The sequence below is a fragment of the Chiloscyllium plagiosum genome, chromosome 1 (genome assembly GCF_004010195.1).
Source record: "Chiloscyllium plagiosum isolate BGI_BamShark_2017 chromosome 1, ASM401019v2, whole genome shotgun sequence".
In the NCBI taxonomy this organism is placed as follows: domain Eukaryota; kingdom Metazoa; phylum Chordata; class Chondrichthyes; order Orectolobiformes; family Hemiscylliidae; genus Chiloscyllium; species Chiloscyllium plagiosum.
Window position 1 is genome coordinate 40,810,035 of NC_057710.1, and position 16,573 is coordinate 40,826,607.

Consider the following 16,573-nt stretch of genomic DNA (forward strand, 5'->3'; position numbering starts at 1 on the left):
AGGGATTATTAATAGTAAGCAAGAGAAAAAAAGAGAAGCTGAAATGGTGTTGATGGGGCTACAATAAGTCAAAAATTGGTTTGCTGTGCTGAAAGCAATCCACTTCATATTAGGACCTGAGCTATGGAGATGGGTAATAGAGATGGAAAGAGGTCTTCCTCCTTCAATATTGAGTTTAACAATTTTATAGAATTCGGAAGGCTATCAGGTCCCCAAACAAAAGATGAGGTGTTATTTTTCCAGCCTGTGCTGAGCTTGAGTGGAACACTCCACGGTCCCCATTATCATCTATCCAGCTTCTCTTTTCCCCTGGCTTTGTATCATTAATCCCTTTGTCTGCCCACATTTCTCTCCCTTGTCTCCCTCCCGCTCTCTTGCATTCAGAAGAAGGGTCACCAAACTCAATGTTAATGGTGTTCTCTCTTCACTGATATCAAGCGTCCTTAGTTTCTCCAGCAATTTTTGTTTTGAATCACCAGAATCCGTAGTTTTTGGTTTAATTTAAGGATTATTGTGCATCCTTTGTTGCTGATTGCATTTACATTACACCTGGATGTGAAGCACGGAACTCAGGTTTATCAATGGCTGCCATGATGTGGAGGTGCCGGTATTGGAGTGGCATGGACAAAGTTTAAAAATTGCAACACCAGGTTATAGGCTAACAACAGGTTTATTTGGAAGTACTAGCTTTCAGAGTATATGACAGGTACTCATGTGACTTGGCCAACATTGTCCATCTAATATGCTGCGGGATGGGATGCCCGGAGACATAGTACATTGGTGAGACCAAGCAGAAACTATGGCAACGGATGAATGGTCATTGCACAACAATTGTCAGACAGGGATATTCCCTACTAGTCGGGGAACACTGCAGCGGTCAGGGCCATTTGCCCTCGGATCTTTGGGCGACCATCCTCCAAGGAGGACTTTGGGATATGCAGCAACACAGAGTGGCCGAGCAGAGGCTGATAGCCAATTCCAGTACCCATGAGGATGGAATCCACCAGGACCTCTGGTTTAGTCACACTATAGGTGATCACACTACGCTATTTCGCGCTGTTTGTCTCTCGTTTGCTCTCCCTGTCTCCCTGTCTCGGAATTAGTACCTGTCTGACGCATGTTTGGGATACAGACAGATTCTAACCTCACACCTTGAATACAATTGTCTGAGCTGAGATGTCACCTTTCTTTATAGAACCTTAAGTTGTCTAGAGACTGTGACTGAAAAGAAGTTCTGGGATTTACATATTAATGAACTGAAACCTACAACCCATTTTAAAAGATGAAAAACTGAACGGCAATCTAGATTTGTTCAATATATCATTTTAATTGCATGACATCTTTTGCTACAAATTCTGTGTCTTATGATCCTTCCCCACGCGTTACATAATGAAGAAGTAGCGTTCTGAAAGCTCATACTTCCAAATAAACCTGTTGGGCTAGAACCTGGTGTTGTGATTTTTAACTTTATCAATGGCTGAACATTTATCGGTGTTGTATTTTTGATCTTGAGCTTTAGAATTATAGGTTGTGACTGTAAAAGCAACAATACAATTTCTAATTTGTCATCTTGTGTTGGCATCTGCTCTTGAACTTAAGTAGGAGTTTGGATAATGTCTTCTGATGATTGCATAAAATGTAGCTTTTTTGACAAATGCCGTTCACAAATTTAAGTTCAGTATCTACAATTTATGCTGAGATGTTAACTTTACAATTCTAAATGATGTATAGGGAGAAAGAAATACAGGAGGTTTTATGGTAATCTGAGAGAGGCTGGGTACAAACTTTTGCTCCTCGTTCAAGTTGGAAAACAAATTTGCTTTGACTCTTATCTGCGGTATTTGGTCATGCAGACCAGTGAACAAACTCATGTTTCTTTTACATTTAAATGCGCAAAATGCTGGTACTAATCAATGGCTTGCCACTGTCTAATACAGAATGCCTTGCTGCTACTTCTCTGGTTAAGTCCACTTGAGAAACGTAAGCACAGAGTCTGCCTGAAGATTCTGCACTACTGGTGATTTTCTGTTGCATGAAGCATGAACTGCAGACATTCTTCACCTTCAGAATGGGAATTGCTAGACAAATCACGTCTGCCAATCTCTGTGATGAGAAATATTTTGAGTTGTTCTGAACAAGGGTAACTGGACTGAAACAGTAACACTTTTTTTTTCTCTCTACAGATGTTGCCAGACATGCTGAGTTTCTCCAGCAGATTCCATTTTATCTGTTGTAAGATCTCCAGCATCTACAGTTGTCTTGTTAGCTCAGTTAGCTCAGCAGGTTATGAAGAGCCATGGTGCTATTCAAGTAGCATGAGATTGATCCCTCCACTTATATCACTGAAACATTATTTCTCACTGTGATAATATGGAATCTTGTGTATAAATTAACAGATGTACTTCCCTACATGACAACTAAATATTTTGAATCATCTTGAGCACATGAAATTTTAATTTTCCTTTAATACTTAATCATTTTTCTTTAATTTAGTTTCATTTGTTCTTTGCCACTTTATTCTCTCAACTGTTTTAATGTTAGGTTTTTCCCCACTACATAGTGATCAAACATTGGCTAAGTTTGCAAATTTTGTTGCAGTGATCAAGTTAGTTGAGAAAAAGTATTCTTTTCATAAGGTTGGTGACATTGTATATTGTGTACTGGAGCAATCTGTAATAATGTGTCTGTATGTAACTTTGCATGCTTACTTAAAACTACTGTGTAACTACTTTGGAGGCCAGAAAAGCTCAAGGCTCATTGCCTTAAGATGCTAAATTGAATGAAACTGGTTTACCTTCAAAAAAAGTGTGTAATGAGACAAGAAATCTCTCGTGCTCAACAAGTCAAGAAGACTTGGCAAGGACAATTAGAGATGGTGATGTTTGTTGAGCCGTGTTTTCTGTTTATTTGTGAAATTGTCTATTACCATTCACAAGTGAACCTAGCAGAACTGCAGCATATTATTCTGATTGGTTGTGGGAATACTTGTCAGTAGGTGCATCATGCCATTGACAGAGCTAAGCATGCATCAAATGCAGTGTTGTTGCTTCACCACGTTAACGTCTCATCTTTTTAGGAATGTCACTCCTCAATGAAGTGCCCTCAATTGATGATGGGACTTTGCTTTCACAAGAGCTATGTGGTTGCTCATTCTTGCCGAGCAGATCTCTCTTCGAGAATCAAGTCTTTTTGTTGATGTTTTCACTTCCGGGTTTAGGCCCAATCTGACAGTTGAGGTAAGACTGGTACTGGAAAAGCACAGCAGTTCAGGCAGCATCTGAGGAGCAGTAAAATCGACGTTTTGGGCAAAAGCCCTTCATCAGGAATACAGGCAGAGAGCTTGAAGTGTTCCGAGGTGGAAGTTGAGGCGTTCTTCCTCCAGGCATCTGGTGGTGAGGGAGCGGTGGTGAAGGAGGCCCAAGACCTCCATGTCCTCGGCAGATGGGAGGGGGAGTTGAAATGTTGGACCACATGGCGGTGTGCTTGATTGGTGCGGGTGTCCCAGAGATGTTCCCTAAAGCGCTCTGCCAGGAGGCGTCCAGTCTCCCCAGTGTAGAGGAGACCGCATCGGGAGCAATGGCTGCAATAAATGATATTGGTGGATATGCAGGTAAAACTTTGGATGTGGAAGGCTCCTTTGGGGCCTTGGGAGGAGGTGTGGGTGCAGGTTTTGCAATTCCTGCAGTGGTAGGGGAAGGTGCCAGGATGGAGGGTGGGTTGTAGGGGGGCGTGGACCTGACCAGGTAGTCACGGAGGGAATGATCTTTGTGGAAGGCGGAAAGGGGTTGGGAGAGAAATATATCTCTGGTGGTGGGATTCGTTTGGAGGTGGCGGAAATGTCGGCGGATGATTTGGTTTATGCGAAGCTTGGTAGGGTGGAAGGTGAGCACCAGGGGCGTTCTGTCCAATCTGACAGTATGCCTTTCAGTCCTTACCAAGTTGCTCAGTCATGGTTTTACTGAGCCCCTCTTGGTGCGGGACATCGAAGTCCCCAATGGAAGTACATTCTGTGCCTTTGCTATTCTCAGTGATTCTTCCAAGGAGCATTCAACATGATTCCTGAGCTCATGGTCAGCAACTGGTTTCATGCTGACATTTGACGTAACACTTCATGGATCTGGAGTCAATATCAACAATTTCAAGGCTCACTCCTTCCCTTAGATATAATGTTGTTCACATCTCCTTCCTGTCAGTAGAACAGGGCATGTCCGCCGATGGTGAGGGAAGTGTCTGGGTTGTATGCCAGTAAGATTTGACTTATTTGTGAGGCTGTTGCTTGACTAGTCTGTGGGTTACCTTCTGTGGTGTAAAATTATGTCCCAGCATATTAGTGAGGGGAACTTTGCGGGACCAGTTAGAATGTTGTTCACATCTCCTTCCTGTCAGTAGAACAGGGCATGTCCGCGAATGGTGAGGGAAGTGTCTGGGTTGTATGCCAGTAAGATTTGACTTGTTTGTGAGGCTGTTGCTTGACTAGTCTGTGGGTTACCTTCCCAAATGTTGCTCCAAGTCCTTGCATATTAGTGAGGGGAACTTTGCGGGACCAGTTAGGCAAGTTCTGTCTTTGTCTTTCTAGTGCCCAGTTCAAGCTAAATGGCTTGTCCTTTTCTTGTTTCAAGTGCCTTAATACAATTGAATGCTTTACTAACCTATTTCAAAGGCAAAAGTGAGGACTGCAGATGCTGGAAACCAGAGTTTAGATCAAAGTGGTGGTGGAAAAGCACAGCAGGTCAGGCAGCATCCGAGGAGCAGGAAAATCGACATTTTGGACAAAAGTCCTTCATCGGGAATGGAGGCAGGGAGCCTCCAGGGTGGAGAGATAAATTGGGGGTAAGGTTGGGGGGGGGGGGGTGCACATGGCTGGGAAGAAGGTAGCAAAGAGTAATCTATTTCAAAGGCAACCATATTCATGTGGGTCTGGAGTCACATGTAGATTAGATCAGTTACAGTCCGAGAGATGTGCAGCATAGAAACATGCCCCTCAGTCCAACTTGTCAATGCCGACCAGATATCTCTAATTAATCTAGTCCCATTTTCCAGCATTTGGTCCATATCCCTCTTAACCCTTCTAGGTGGAAGACTTTTTTTCTTTGAAAAATATCAGTGATTCAGACACTGATGACAGTCTGGTAGTTTCTTCATTATCATTGAGATTAGTTTCTTTGTTCCAAATTGTTATTCATAGCATTTAAGCAGCTATGGTAGGATTTGAACTCATAACTTCAGAGTATTTGTCTCACCTTTTTCCCGTAATGCTGCTCCCCATCTTGGCCAATTTTGCTTAAGAGTCGTAAAGGTCTACAGCACAGAATGAGGCCCTTCAGTCCAACGAATCTGTGCCAGTCAAAAAAAACCCGATGTAACTATTCTAATGTCATTTTTCATCACTTGGCCCAACACCTTGCATCCCTTGGCATCACAAATGTGCATCCAAATACTTCTTAAATGTTAGGAGGCTTCCTACTTTTACCACCATAAGAGGCAGTGGTTTCCACGTTCTCAGTACCCTTGGGATGAAAAACTCTTTCCCACATCCCCTCTAAAACTCCTACCCCTTCCCTTAAATCTTTTTCACCTGGGCATTAATCTCTTCACCAAGGCAAACAGTTTCCTCCTGTCTACCGTGTTATGCGTCTCATGACTTTATACATCTCAAATGTGTGCACTCTGTTTAAGCTGCTTTTCAGAAAATAACTCTAGTCTATTCATTCTCTCTCAGTGACTAAACCTTTCCAGCCCAGGCAATATTCTAGAAATCTCTGCACACCGTCTGGACTCTGTCCTTCCTATACAGTGAATTCCAGAGCTGCATACAATACTCCAGCTGTGTCACAGAGTCATAGAGATGTACAGCATGGAAACAGGCCCTTCGCCCATTAAGTCTCTTTTATATCTTTCCCCTCTCACCCTAAGCCCATGCCCTCTAGTTCTGGATTCCCCCACCCCAGGGAAAAGACTTTCTATTAACCCCATTCATGCCCCTCATAATTTTGTAAACCTCTATAAGGTTACCCCTCAGCCTCTGTTGCTTCAGGGAAAACAGCCCCAGCCTGTTCAGCCTCTCCCTATAATTCAAATCCTCCAATCCTGGCAACATCCTTGTAAATCTTTTCTGAACCCTTTCAAGTTTCACAACATCTTTCCGTTAGGAAGGAGACCAGAATTGCACGCAATATTCCAACAGCAGCCTGGCCAATGTCCTATACAGCCGCAACATGACCTCCAAACTCCTGTACTCAATCCTCTGACGGATAAAGGAAAGCATACCAAACACCGCCTTCACTATCCTATCTACCTGCAACTCCACTTTCAAGGAGCTATGAACCTGCACTCCAATGTCTCTTTGTTCAGCAAAACTCCTACTCAACATTTTATACAGTTCCAACATGACGTCCCTGCTCTTAAAATAATGCCTCAGTTAATGAAGGTAAGTATCCCATATGCCTTGTTAACTACATTATCCTGATTTGAAAACTTCAATATACACCAAATTCTCATTATTTACATAATCGAAGGAGTTCCTGTGGATGACAAAGTAACGTGGATACCGCTCCTATACTGTCTTATCTACTGCGAAGGATTGTGCAATCAGACCAGATGAGTTGATGAAAAATAAGATGGTGTCTGGGTTTGATCTCACCAGTATGCGGATTTGTAGGTAGCAAATCTGAGGATAACAAGAAGTGAGTGTACCATATTTACCAATTTATCCTTTTTTTTCTCTCTAGTCCGTGATATATCAAAAAAAACTTGTAATAGATTTGCAAAAGACAATTTCCATTTCATAAAACAGTACTGACTCTGTCCAGACACAAAGAAATGAAAGGACCCTGTCCTTTGTCACTACTTATATCATGGATTCCAACATTTGTTGCAATGACTGGTGTCAGGTTTATTGACCACGACTTCTCTGTTCCCTCCTCCACTTTCTTTCCTTTCATGAACAGGAAAGGTACATTTGCTAGCTTCTAATCTGTTGGGACCATTCCAGAAGAGAAGAAATTTTGTAAGATGGCACCTAGTATCCCATGACTGTTGCAGCCACTTCTTTCAGACCACTATGATATAGACCTTTTGGGTCAAGGGGACTTGAGATTTCAATTTCCATTTCTCCATGATGACTAGTTTAATCATTTTAAGTTTCCCACACTTGATTTTGGTGGACTCTGGAACTTTCTGAGCTTTGGTGACACAGTGCATCTGGAGTGTTGTGTCCAGTTTTCATTTCTTTATCAAAGGAAGCTTGCCTTAGAGAAAGTAAACCAGAAGACTAATAGAATATAATGGTTTAATGCAAGGGGAATTGAATGCAAGTGATTGTGCTTCATTGTAACAGAACATTGGTGAAACGGCACCTGGCGTGCTGTGTACAGTACTGGTCACCTGACCTTTGTAACATTTATTTGCATGGTTAAGGCACTGCTGGCTAGGCCAGCATTTATTGCCCATGCTTAATTGACCTCTGGGCAATTAGGCATCAACATTGCTGGGTGCCTGGAGTCACCTATTGGCCAAACCAGGTAAGGATGGCAGTTCCTTTCCTCGTGGACATTTAATAAACCAGATGGATTTTTAAGATAATTGACAACATTTTCCTGGTCATCACTAGTCTTTTAATTCCATCTTTTCTTTATTTCAATTCATGTTCCACCATCTGCCATGGAGGATTTAAACCCTGGTCCCTGGAACATTACCTGCATCTCTGGATTAATATTTAGTGACAATACTGTGAGTCAATCACCTCCCATTTAAACTTCTGGAAGGAACCAGTTCACAGAAGGTTTACTAGACTAATACCTGGAATGATCATATTGCTTACTGATGAAAGGCTCAACTGACTAGACCTGTATCATAGAATCATAAAACCCCTACAGTGTAGAAACAGGCCCTTTGGCCCAACAAATCCACAGTGACTCTCCAAAGAGCAACCCACTCAGACCCATTCCCCCGCACTATTACTTTACACTACCCCTGGCTAATGCACCTAATCTAAGCATCCCTGAACATCCTTTGGAATGTAGGAGGAAACCAGAGGACCCCACGCCGACACGAGGAGAATGTCTGTGTGGAGTCTGCACAATCACCCGAGACTGAAATCGAACCTGGGTCCCTGGTGCTGTGAGGCAGCAGTGCTAACCACTGAGCCCTTGTGCTACCCCGACATCTGGAGGTTAGTAGAGTTGGAGGTGCCTTACTTGAGGCATCTGATATCCTGAGGGGATGTGGAAAGGATATATCCATTTCTAGGCAAATCTAAAACTAGGGATTCATAATTTAAAAATAAGAGGTTGCCTATTTAAGCCAGAGACAAGGAAGCAGTTTTTTTTTTTGAGTGTTGAGGCTTCCATTCCTGGAAGGGAAATGGATGCAGAATTTTAAATATTTTTAAGGCCGAGGTAGATCGATTCTTGACTACTGGTTTCTGGATTAGTGGTGCTGGAAGAGCACAGCAGTTCAAGCAGCATCTGAGAAGCAGTAAAATCGACGTTTCGGGCAAAAGCCCTTCATCAGGAATAAAACCTAGATTCTTGACTACAATGAGTATGGAAGATTATTGGGGGCAATATAAAGTTGAGGTTAAAAATTAACCATGATCTTAATGAAAGGTGGAGCAAGCTCAAAGGGCTGAGTGGCCTACTCTTGTTACTTTTTTCTTGTTACTTTTTTCTTGTTGTGATGTTTGTGGAGGATGTGCAAAGAAGGTTTCCTTGATTAATTCCAGGGGTGAAGGAATTAAGGGGCAGGATTGAGCCCACTGGGTCTGGATTCTGAGCGGTCAAGCTCTTGTAAAACACTAACATTTGGGGTCTGTATCTAAGAAAGAATGTACTGGCCTTTGAGGGGGTCCAGGCGAGGCTTACAAGAATAATCAGGAGATGAAGGGCTTGTCATTAGAAGCAGTTGAGGACTCTGGGTCTGCTCTCAGTTTGGAAGGATGGGTGGGTTGGTGAGGGTGAGAGTCGGAGATCTGATTGAAACTTATCAAATATTGAGAGGCCTGGATAAGAGTTGATGTGGAGAAGATGTTTACACTATTAGGAGTGGCTAGGAGCCGAAGGCACAGTCTCCGAGTGAAGGGATGACCCTTCAGAACTGAGATGAGGAAGAAATTATTCACCCACAGAGGGTGGTGAGTCTGTGGAATTTGTGGCTGCAGAATGCTGTGGAACCCAAGACAGACAGGTAAGCTCCTGGTTAGTAAGGAGATCAGTGTTTACAGGCAGGAGAAACCTATCTGCTCTGCCATTCGACCATGGCTGATTCAGTGGGCTGAATGGTCTAATTATGCCCAGAAATCTTATGGTCTTATGGATAAATGCCGAGAAGCTTGTTTTCCCTCGAATATGGAACTCTGAGTCATAGTCTCAGGATGAGATCAACCAACTCAACTGAAATAAGGAATTTACCTTCAGGATTATGAATTTTGACAATTATCTATCATAGAGCAGACGATTTTCAGCTATTTAGTATATTCAGTGCTGAGGTCAATTGATCTTGTGGATTACAGATGGATAAAGATAGATGGGGCCAGGTGGGAAAATCTGATGGAGATAAAAGATCAGACCTTAGTGAATACTGTTTAAATAGAAAGCTATTTAAGGGTCCACCCTTGCTCCTATTTTGTGTACTATCTATCCGAGAGCATTGTGTATATTCAAGTCTTGATAGGCAAATTTTTTTCGGGGTCATCAAGAGAATCAAAGAATTTGTACCTTCTTCATTGTCAGTTGATCTCCATAACTTTGTCTTTGTAATTCATATTGGCTATTCCCCTTTATTGAGATTTGGTGACAAAATTCCAGTTCTAAAATACTGACAGATTCCATGCACATTTTGGCAACCATTTCATTGACTCAAAACATGCATCAAATGGAAAGTATTGTTGTTAATAAATGGGAAACCCTCAGCACCATTGGTTGAAACCGAGTGTGGTGTGTCTCCATGCCAGTATTGTAGTTTAGCTTATAGTAAATATTGCACGATATTATGCCAACATAGTTTGCTAGTACTGCATCGTCCTGAGACGAGTTGAGGGCTAAGGTTTTGCATGCTCTTTTAGATTTGACCAGATGTCCTCTGAGAGTATTTCAGCACAATTAGCTTTAAATGTGTTTGTGTTGACTTTGCACGTCGAGAAGTATTAAAAATACAAAGTTTTTTTTTGTTCCTCTCCTAAGTGGGACCAAATAGCTTCCCTGTCATAAGAGTTAGGAAGAGGCACATCAGGTAATGCGTTAATGTTGATGGCTGTCCAGTGGCCCCTGCTGGAACTGTGCACACATGGCTATCAAGTGAAGATATATATCGAGGGTCTGAATATTTGGTTAATGTATTTGTAATAACTCAGAAAGCCCGATTGGAAAGGAACATTGTTTATTGTTGAATACCAAAACAGAGCCACTGTTCCTGGTGCACGTAGGCGAGTCCTAGCCCTGGATAGATGGTTCTGCAGACTCCTCCCTGGGTCTGCTTTATGTTTTCTACATCTGGAAGTGCTATCACACACAACCAAACAGTTTTTCCACAACCAAATCACTATGCTTTTTTTAAAATTGGGAACCACTATTAGTTAATCACCTGTGTGCTGAATGTATTTTCAAGTTGGGCCTGCTTTTTTTTTCCCTAATCAACCTGTTTAGAGAACAGGTGGGAATTGAGACCGAGCTTCCTGGTTCAGAGGTAGAGACACTGTCACTGTGCCACAGAGGTACTTTTTTAAAAACGTATTCTTCTAAGCAGCCTGTTCAGAGATGCTGTTATACACCTCTGGAGCAGGTGGGACTTTAACCAGTGCCTCTGGCTCAGAAGTAGGAATACTACCACTCTGCTACAGCAAACCTCTTGGGTTTGCTTTTTCTTAAACTTTGCTTTTTTTTATTGAACCTATTTTTCCTAATCAACCTGTTCAGAAATGTTATTACACCCCTCTGAAACAGGAACTCTTGGTCCAGGGACACTGCCATTGCACCACAGTGCCCTCTTGGGGTCTATTTTCTTTTGCTTTTTGTTTTGAAAGATTAGTTGAGCAAAAATACGGGTTGGTTCATTGGGTACTGCATTGTTGAAGTGTAAAAGCAGAATGTATTTGTCAGCTCTTTGAAAAAGCTTACCATCAGTCTCACTCCTCTGCTGTTCCTCCTTTAACCCTATGAATTTCTCCTTTCCAAGTACTGACTGCAATAAGGCATTTGACAAGGTTCCTCATGGCAGATTGGTTAGCTAGGTTAAATCTCACGGAATACAGGGAGAAGTAGCCATTTGGATACAGAATTGGCTCAAAGGTCGAAGACACAGGGTGGTAGTGGAGGGTTGCTTTTCAGACTGGAGGCCTGTGACCAGTGGTGTGCCACAAGGATCGGGGCTGAGTCCAATACTTTTTGTCATTTATATAAATGATTTGGATGCAGGCATAAGAAGTACAGTTAGTAAGTTTGCAGATGACACCAAAATTGGTGGACAGCAAAGAGGGTTACCCCAGACTGCAACATGCCATTGGCTCATTTGATCAAAATCCTAAGAATTGGCAGATGGAGTTTAATTTAGATAAATGCAAGGTGCTGCACTTTTGAAAAGCAAATCTTAGCAGGAGTCATACACTTAATGGTAAGGTCCTGAAGAGTGTTGCTGAACAAAGAGACCTTGGAGTGCAGGTTCATTCTTTCCTTGAAAGCAGAGTTGCAAGTAGATAAGATAGTGAAGAAGGTGTTTGGTATGCTTTCCTTTATTGGTCAGAGCACTGAGTATAGGAGTTGGGATGTCATGTTGCGGCTTTACAGGCCATTTCTGGAATATTGTGTGCAATTCTGGTCTCTTCCTGTCAGAAGGATGTTATGAAACTTGAAAGGGGTCAGAAAAGGTTAACAAGAATAATGCCAGAGTTGGGGGATTTCAGTTATAAAGAGAGGCTGAATAGGCTGGGGTTGTTTTCCCTGGATCATCAGAGACTGAGGGGTGACTTTATACAGGTTTATAGAATAATGTGGGGCATGTCTTTTTCCTGAGGTGGAGGTGTCCAGAACTAGAGGGCATTGGTTTAGGCTGAGGGGGAAATGATATAAAAGGGACCTAAGGGGCAATTTTTTCACACAGGGTGGTGTTTGTATGGAATGAGCTGCCAGAGGAAGTGGGGGAGGCTGGTCCAATTACAACATTTAAAAGGCATCTGAATAGATATACAAATAGAAAGGGTTGAGAGGGATTTGGGCCAAGTGCTGGCAAATGGGAGTAGATTAGGTTAGGATATCTGGTCGGCATGGACAAGTTGGACCGAAGGTTCTGTTTCCGTGCTGTACATCTCCATGACTCCACTAATAGGGTACGAGATTTCAAATCATAACTTGTCAGGCAGCATCCGAGGATCAGGAGAGTCAACGTTTCGAACATATGCTCTTCATCAGGAAGCTCTTCTTCATTCCTGATGAAGAGTTTATGCTTGAAATTTGACTCTCCTGCTCCTCCGATGCTGCCTGACTGGCTGTACTTTTCCAGGATCACAGTTTTCAACTCTGATCACAAACATCTGCAGTCCTCACTTTCTCCAAATCATAATTTGTCATGTAAGACATAAATTCTCTCATTTTCCCCTTTAATTTTGTTTAATTTCTGTGATCTTCAGCCTATGCTTTGGTCCGAACATCATGTCAGCTGAAGCAATTACCCCTCCATCAAAACCTCTCCATATTGAACATCTCCATCTTTCCTCAATTTTCTCTGCCATAAGACTAGTTTCCCTAGTCCCTCCAGATAACTACAATTTCTTATCCTAATCCCATTTTGGTATCTGGGTGCCTCTTCACAGCTGCAAGGCAGTTCAGATTACGTGGTGCTTTAACTTCAAGGATTATGCCATCCATCATGGACATTGTTCATCTCTTGTTAGTATCAGAAGGGCTTGATTAAAACTTGTGATGGGTTTATAACAAGGAAATGCTGTTTCTTGTTGCCAGACTTTGCAATCCCTATTTTTATTTAAGTAATTCTTTGAGTGTTTTTTGGAGATGGGTGATTCCTAAAGAGATACATTGACAATTCAAAGATTTTGTCACTGATGGGTGTTCGCAAGAAATGCACAGTAGGTTGAAGTCAGAAGAATAAATAATGCATGTCTCAGCCAGCTATTTATTCCTAACTAGTGTGCACATTGTCCTTAAATCACATCTGAGTACACTTAAACTTCTATAAAACTTAAAGTGAGAAGTTGGTGCATAGCAGTAGGATGAAGACTTGGACCACTGAAAAATGGTAAGGGTTTTGAAAGCCATGGAGAGACATGGGGAAAGGCTCAGATTTCTGGATGTGTTATAACTAAGTCAACTGTCCATTGCACTTGATAAGGGAATTCACAGAATTTCAAAGTTGTTAGAGCTCAGAAGGAGGACATGCAGTTCGTCGTGCGTACATCAATTCTCTTCCCTAGTGCAGGTCCTGTGCTTTTTACCTATATTCCAGCACAGCATTTCTCTCCGAATAACCAGCCAATGTCCTTTGGTTGAACCTCCCGACACCATTAGAATGATAAATAGAACTTGCATCACAGAAACAGGCCATTCAGTCGATCCATGTAGGCAATATTCACTGCATGACTTGCACCAATTTCCTTGTTACTTCATCAAAAAATTCAATTAAAATAAGAAACAGCGTTTCTTTAACAAAAGCATGCTGACTATCTCAGATTAATTCATGACTCTCCAAGTAACAGTTAACCCTAGCTGTCAATATTGATTATAATATTTTTCCCACCACTGAGCTAAAATTAGGCCGAAAATTATTAGTTGACTTATCCCTCTTAGCCTTTTTGAATAATGGTGGAATGTTTCTAATCTCTGGTACCTCGTTTAGTGAAGATCAAAAATGATCTTTGTAGCATCTGTTATTACAAAGGCCACAACCTCTCTTCTTCCTCAAGCAGCTGAGGAGATTTGGCATGACGGCAAATACCCTTGCCAACTTTTATAGGTATGCCACTGACAGCATTCTGTCTGGATGTATCGCTACTGGTATGACAACCGTACCATTCAAGATCAGAGACAGTTACAGAGAGTGGTAAACTCGGCCCGGCGAATCACCAAGAGCCAACCTCCCATCTATAAAATCCACCTACTAGGCCCGCTGTCAAGGAAAGGCCGCCAGCATTCTTAAAGATCCATCCCACCCTGGCAATGATTTTCTACAAACTTACCATCTGGTTGAAGGTACAGAAGAGGAGAAAGTGAGGGCTGCAGATGCTGGAGATCAGAGCTGAAAATGTGTTGCTGGAAAAGCGCAGCAGATCAGGCAGCATCCAAGGGACAGGAGAATCGACGTTTCGGGCATAAGCCCTTCTTCAGGAAGGTACAGAAGCCTGAACACACACACTAGCTGGTTTCAAAACAGTTTCTACCCTACTGTTGTTAGAATACTGAATGGGCTCATAAACCCTTAACATTTGCCTGTCCCTGTGTTTTTTATTTTTGCCACCGTTTACCTATTATTTACTTATCAATGCTACTTAACTGTGTGATCTGCCTGTACTGCTCGCAAGACAAAGCTTTTCACTGTGCCTCGGTACACGCAGGTAAATTTGCTAGAATTGCTTGGGAGGATTTAGACTAGTAAGGTGGGGGGGTGGGACCCAGGGAGATGAGGAAAGAGATCAATCTGACTCTGGTACAGTTGAGATCAGAAGCGAGTCAAACAGTCAGGGCAGGCAGGGACAGTAAACTGCATTTATTTCAATGCAAGGGGCCTAACAGGGAAGGCAGATGAACTCAGGGCATGGTTAGGAACATGGGACTGGGATATCATAGCAATGGCTCAGAGATGGGCAGGACTGGCAGCTTAATATTCCAGGATACAAATGCTACAGGAAGGATAGAAAGAGAGGCAAGAGAGGAGGGGGAGTGGCATTTTCGGGAATATCCTCCCTCAGCTGTGCTGAGGGAGGATATTCCCGAAATTACATCCAGGCAAGTTATTCGGGTGGAACTGAGAAATAAGAAAGGGATGATAACCTTATTGGGATTGTATTATAGACCCCCTAATAGCCAGAGAGAAATTAAGAAACAAACTTGTAAGGAGATCTCAGCTATCTGTAAGAAAAATAGGGTGGTTTTGGTAGGGGATTTTAACTTTCCAAACATAGACTGGGACTGCCATAGTGTTAAGGGTTTAGATGGAGAGGAATTTGTTTAGTGTGTACAAGACAATTTTCTGATTCAGTATGTGGCTGTACCTACTCGAGAAGGTGCAAAACGTGACCTACTCTTGGGAAAGAAGGCAGGGTAGGAAGTGACCGAAGTGTCAGTGGAGGAGCACTTTGGGGCCAGCGACCATAATTCTATTCGTTTTAAAATAATGATGGAAAAGGATAGACCAGATCTAAAAGTTGAAGTTCTAAATTGGAGAAGGGCCAATTTTGACGGGATTAGGTAAGAACTTTCGAAAGCTGATTGGGGGCAGATGTTCGCAGGTAAAGGGACGGCTGGAAAATGGGAAGCCTTCAGAAATGAGATAACGAGAATCCAGAGAAAGTATTTTCCTGTTTAGGTGAAAGGAAAGGCTAGTAGGTGTGGGGATTGCTGGATGACTAAAGAAATTGACAGTTTGGTTAAGAAAAAGAAGGAACATATGTCAGGCATAGACAAGATAGATAGAGTGAATCCTTAGAGTATAAAGGAAGTAGGAGTATACTCAAGAGGGAAATCAGGAAGGTAAAAATGGGACATGAGATAGCTTTGGCAAATAGAATGAAGGAGAATCAAAAGAGTTTTTAAAAATACATTAAGGACAAAAGGGTAACTAGGGAGAGAATAGGGCCTGTCTAAGATCAGCAAGGTGGCCTTTGTGTGGAGCCGCAGAAAATGGGAGAGATACTAAATGAGTATGCCGCATCAGTATTTACTGTGGAAAGGGATATGGAATGTAGGGAAATAGATAGTGACGTCTTGCAAAATGTCCAGATTACAGAGGAGGAAGTGCTGAATGTCTTGAAACGGGTAAAGGTAGATAAATCCCCAGGACCTGATCAGGTGTACCCTAGAACTTTGTGGGAAGTGAGAGAAGTGATTGCTGGGTGTCTTGCTGAGATATTTGTATCATCGATAGTCACAGGTGAGGTGCCGGAAGACTGGAGGTTGGCAACCGTGATGCTACTGTTTAAGAAGGGCGATAAAGACAAGCCAGAGAATTATAGACCGGTGAGCCTGACCTCAGTGGTGGGCAAGTTGTTGGAGGGAATCCTGAGGGACAGGATGTACATTTATTTGGAAAGTCGAGGACTGATTAGGGATAGTCAACATGGCTTTGTGCGAGGGAAATCATGTCTCTCAAACTTGATTGAGTTTTTTGAAGAAGTAACAAAGAGGATTGAGGAGGGCAAAGCAGTAGATGTGATCTATATGGACTTCAGTAAGGCGTTCAACAAGGTTCCCCATGGAAGACTGGTTAGCAAGGTTAGATCTCATGGATTACAAGGAGAACTAGCCATTTGGATACAGAACTGGCTCAAAAGTAGAAGACAGAGGGTGGTGGAGGAGGGTTGCTTTTCAGACTGGAGGCCTGTGACCAGTGGAGTGCCACAAGGATCGGTGCTGGG

The 16,573-nt window shown here is 42.5% G+C and overlaps 1 protein-coding gene and 1 long non-coding RNA gene across 4 annotated transcripts in view; one reads left to right on the forward strand and one right to left on the reverse strand.

Annotated features, from left to right (window-relative positions):
• Positions 1-16,573, forward strand: part of nedd4l (NEDD4 like E3 ubiquitin protein ligase) — a 485,500-nt gene that overhangs the window by 79,332 nt on the left and 389,595 nt on the right. The gene's annotated exons all lie outside the window — the stretch shown is intronic.
• LOC122541747 overlaps positions 1-16,573 on the reverse strand; it is a 28,888-nt gene that overhangs the window by 9,570 nt on the left and 2,745 nt on the right. Inside the window, exon 2 of the long non-coding RNA XR_006309669.1 lies at positions 5,241-5,334. This is a non-coding gene — a long non-coding RNA (uncharacterized LOC122541747). The remainder of the gene's footprint in view (positions 1-5,240; positions 5,335-16,573) is intronic.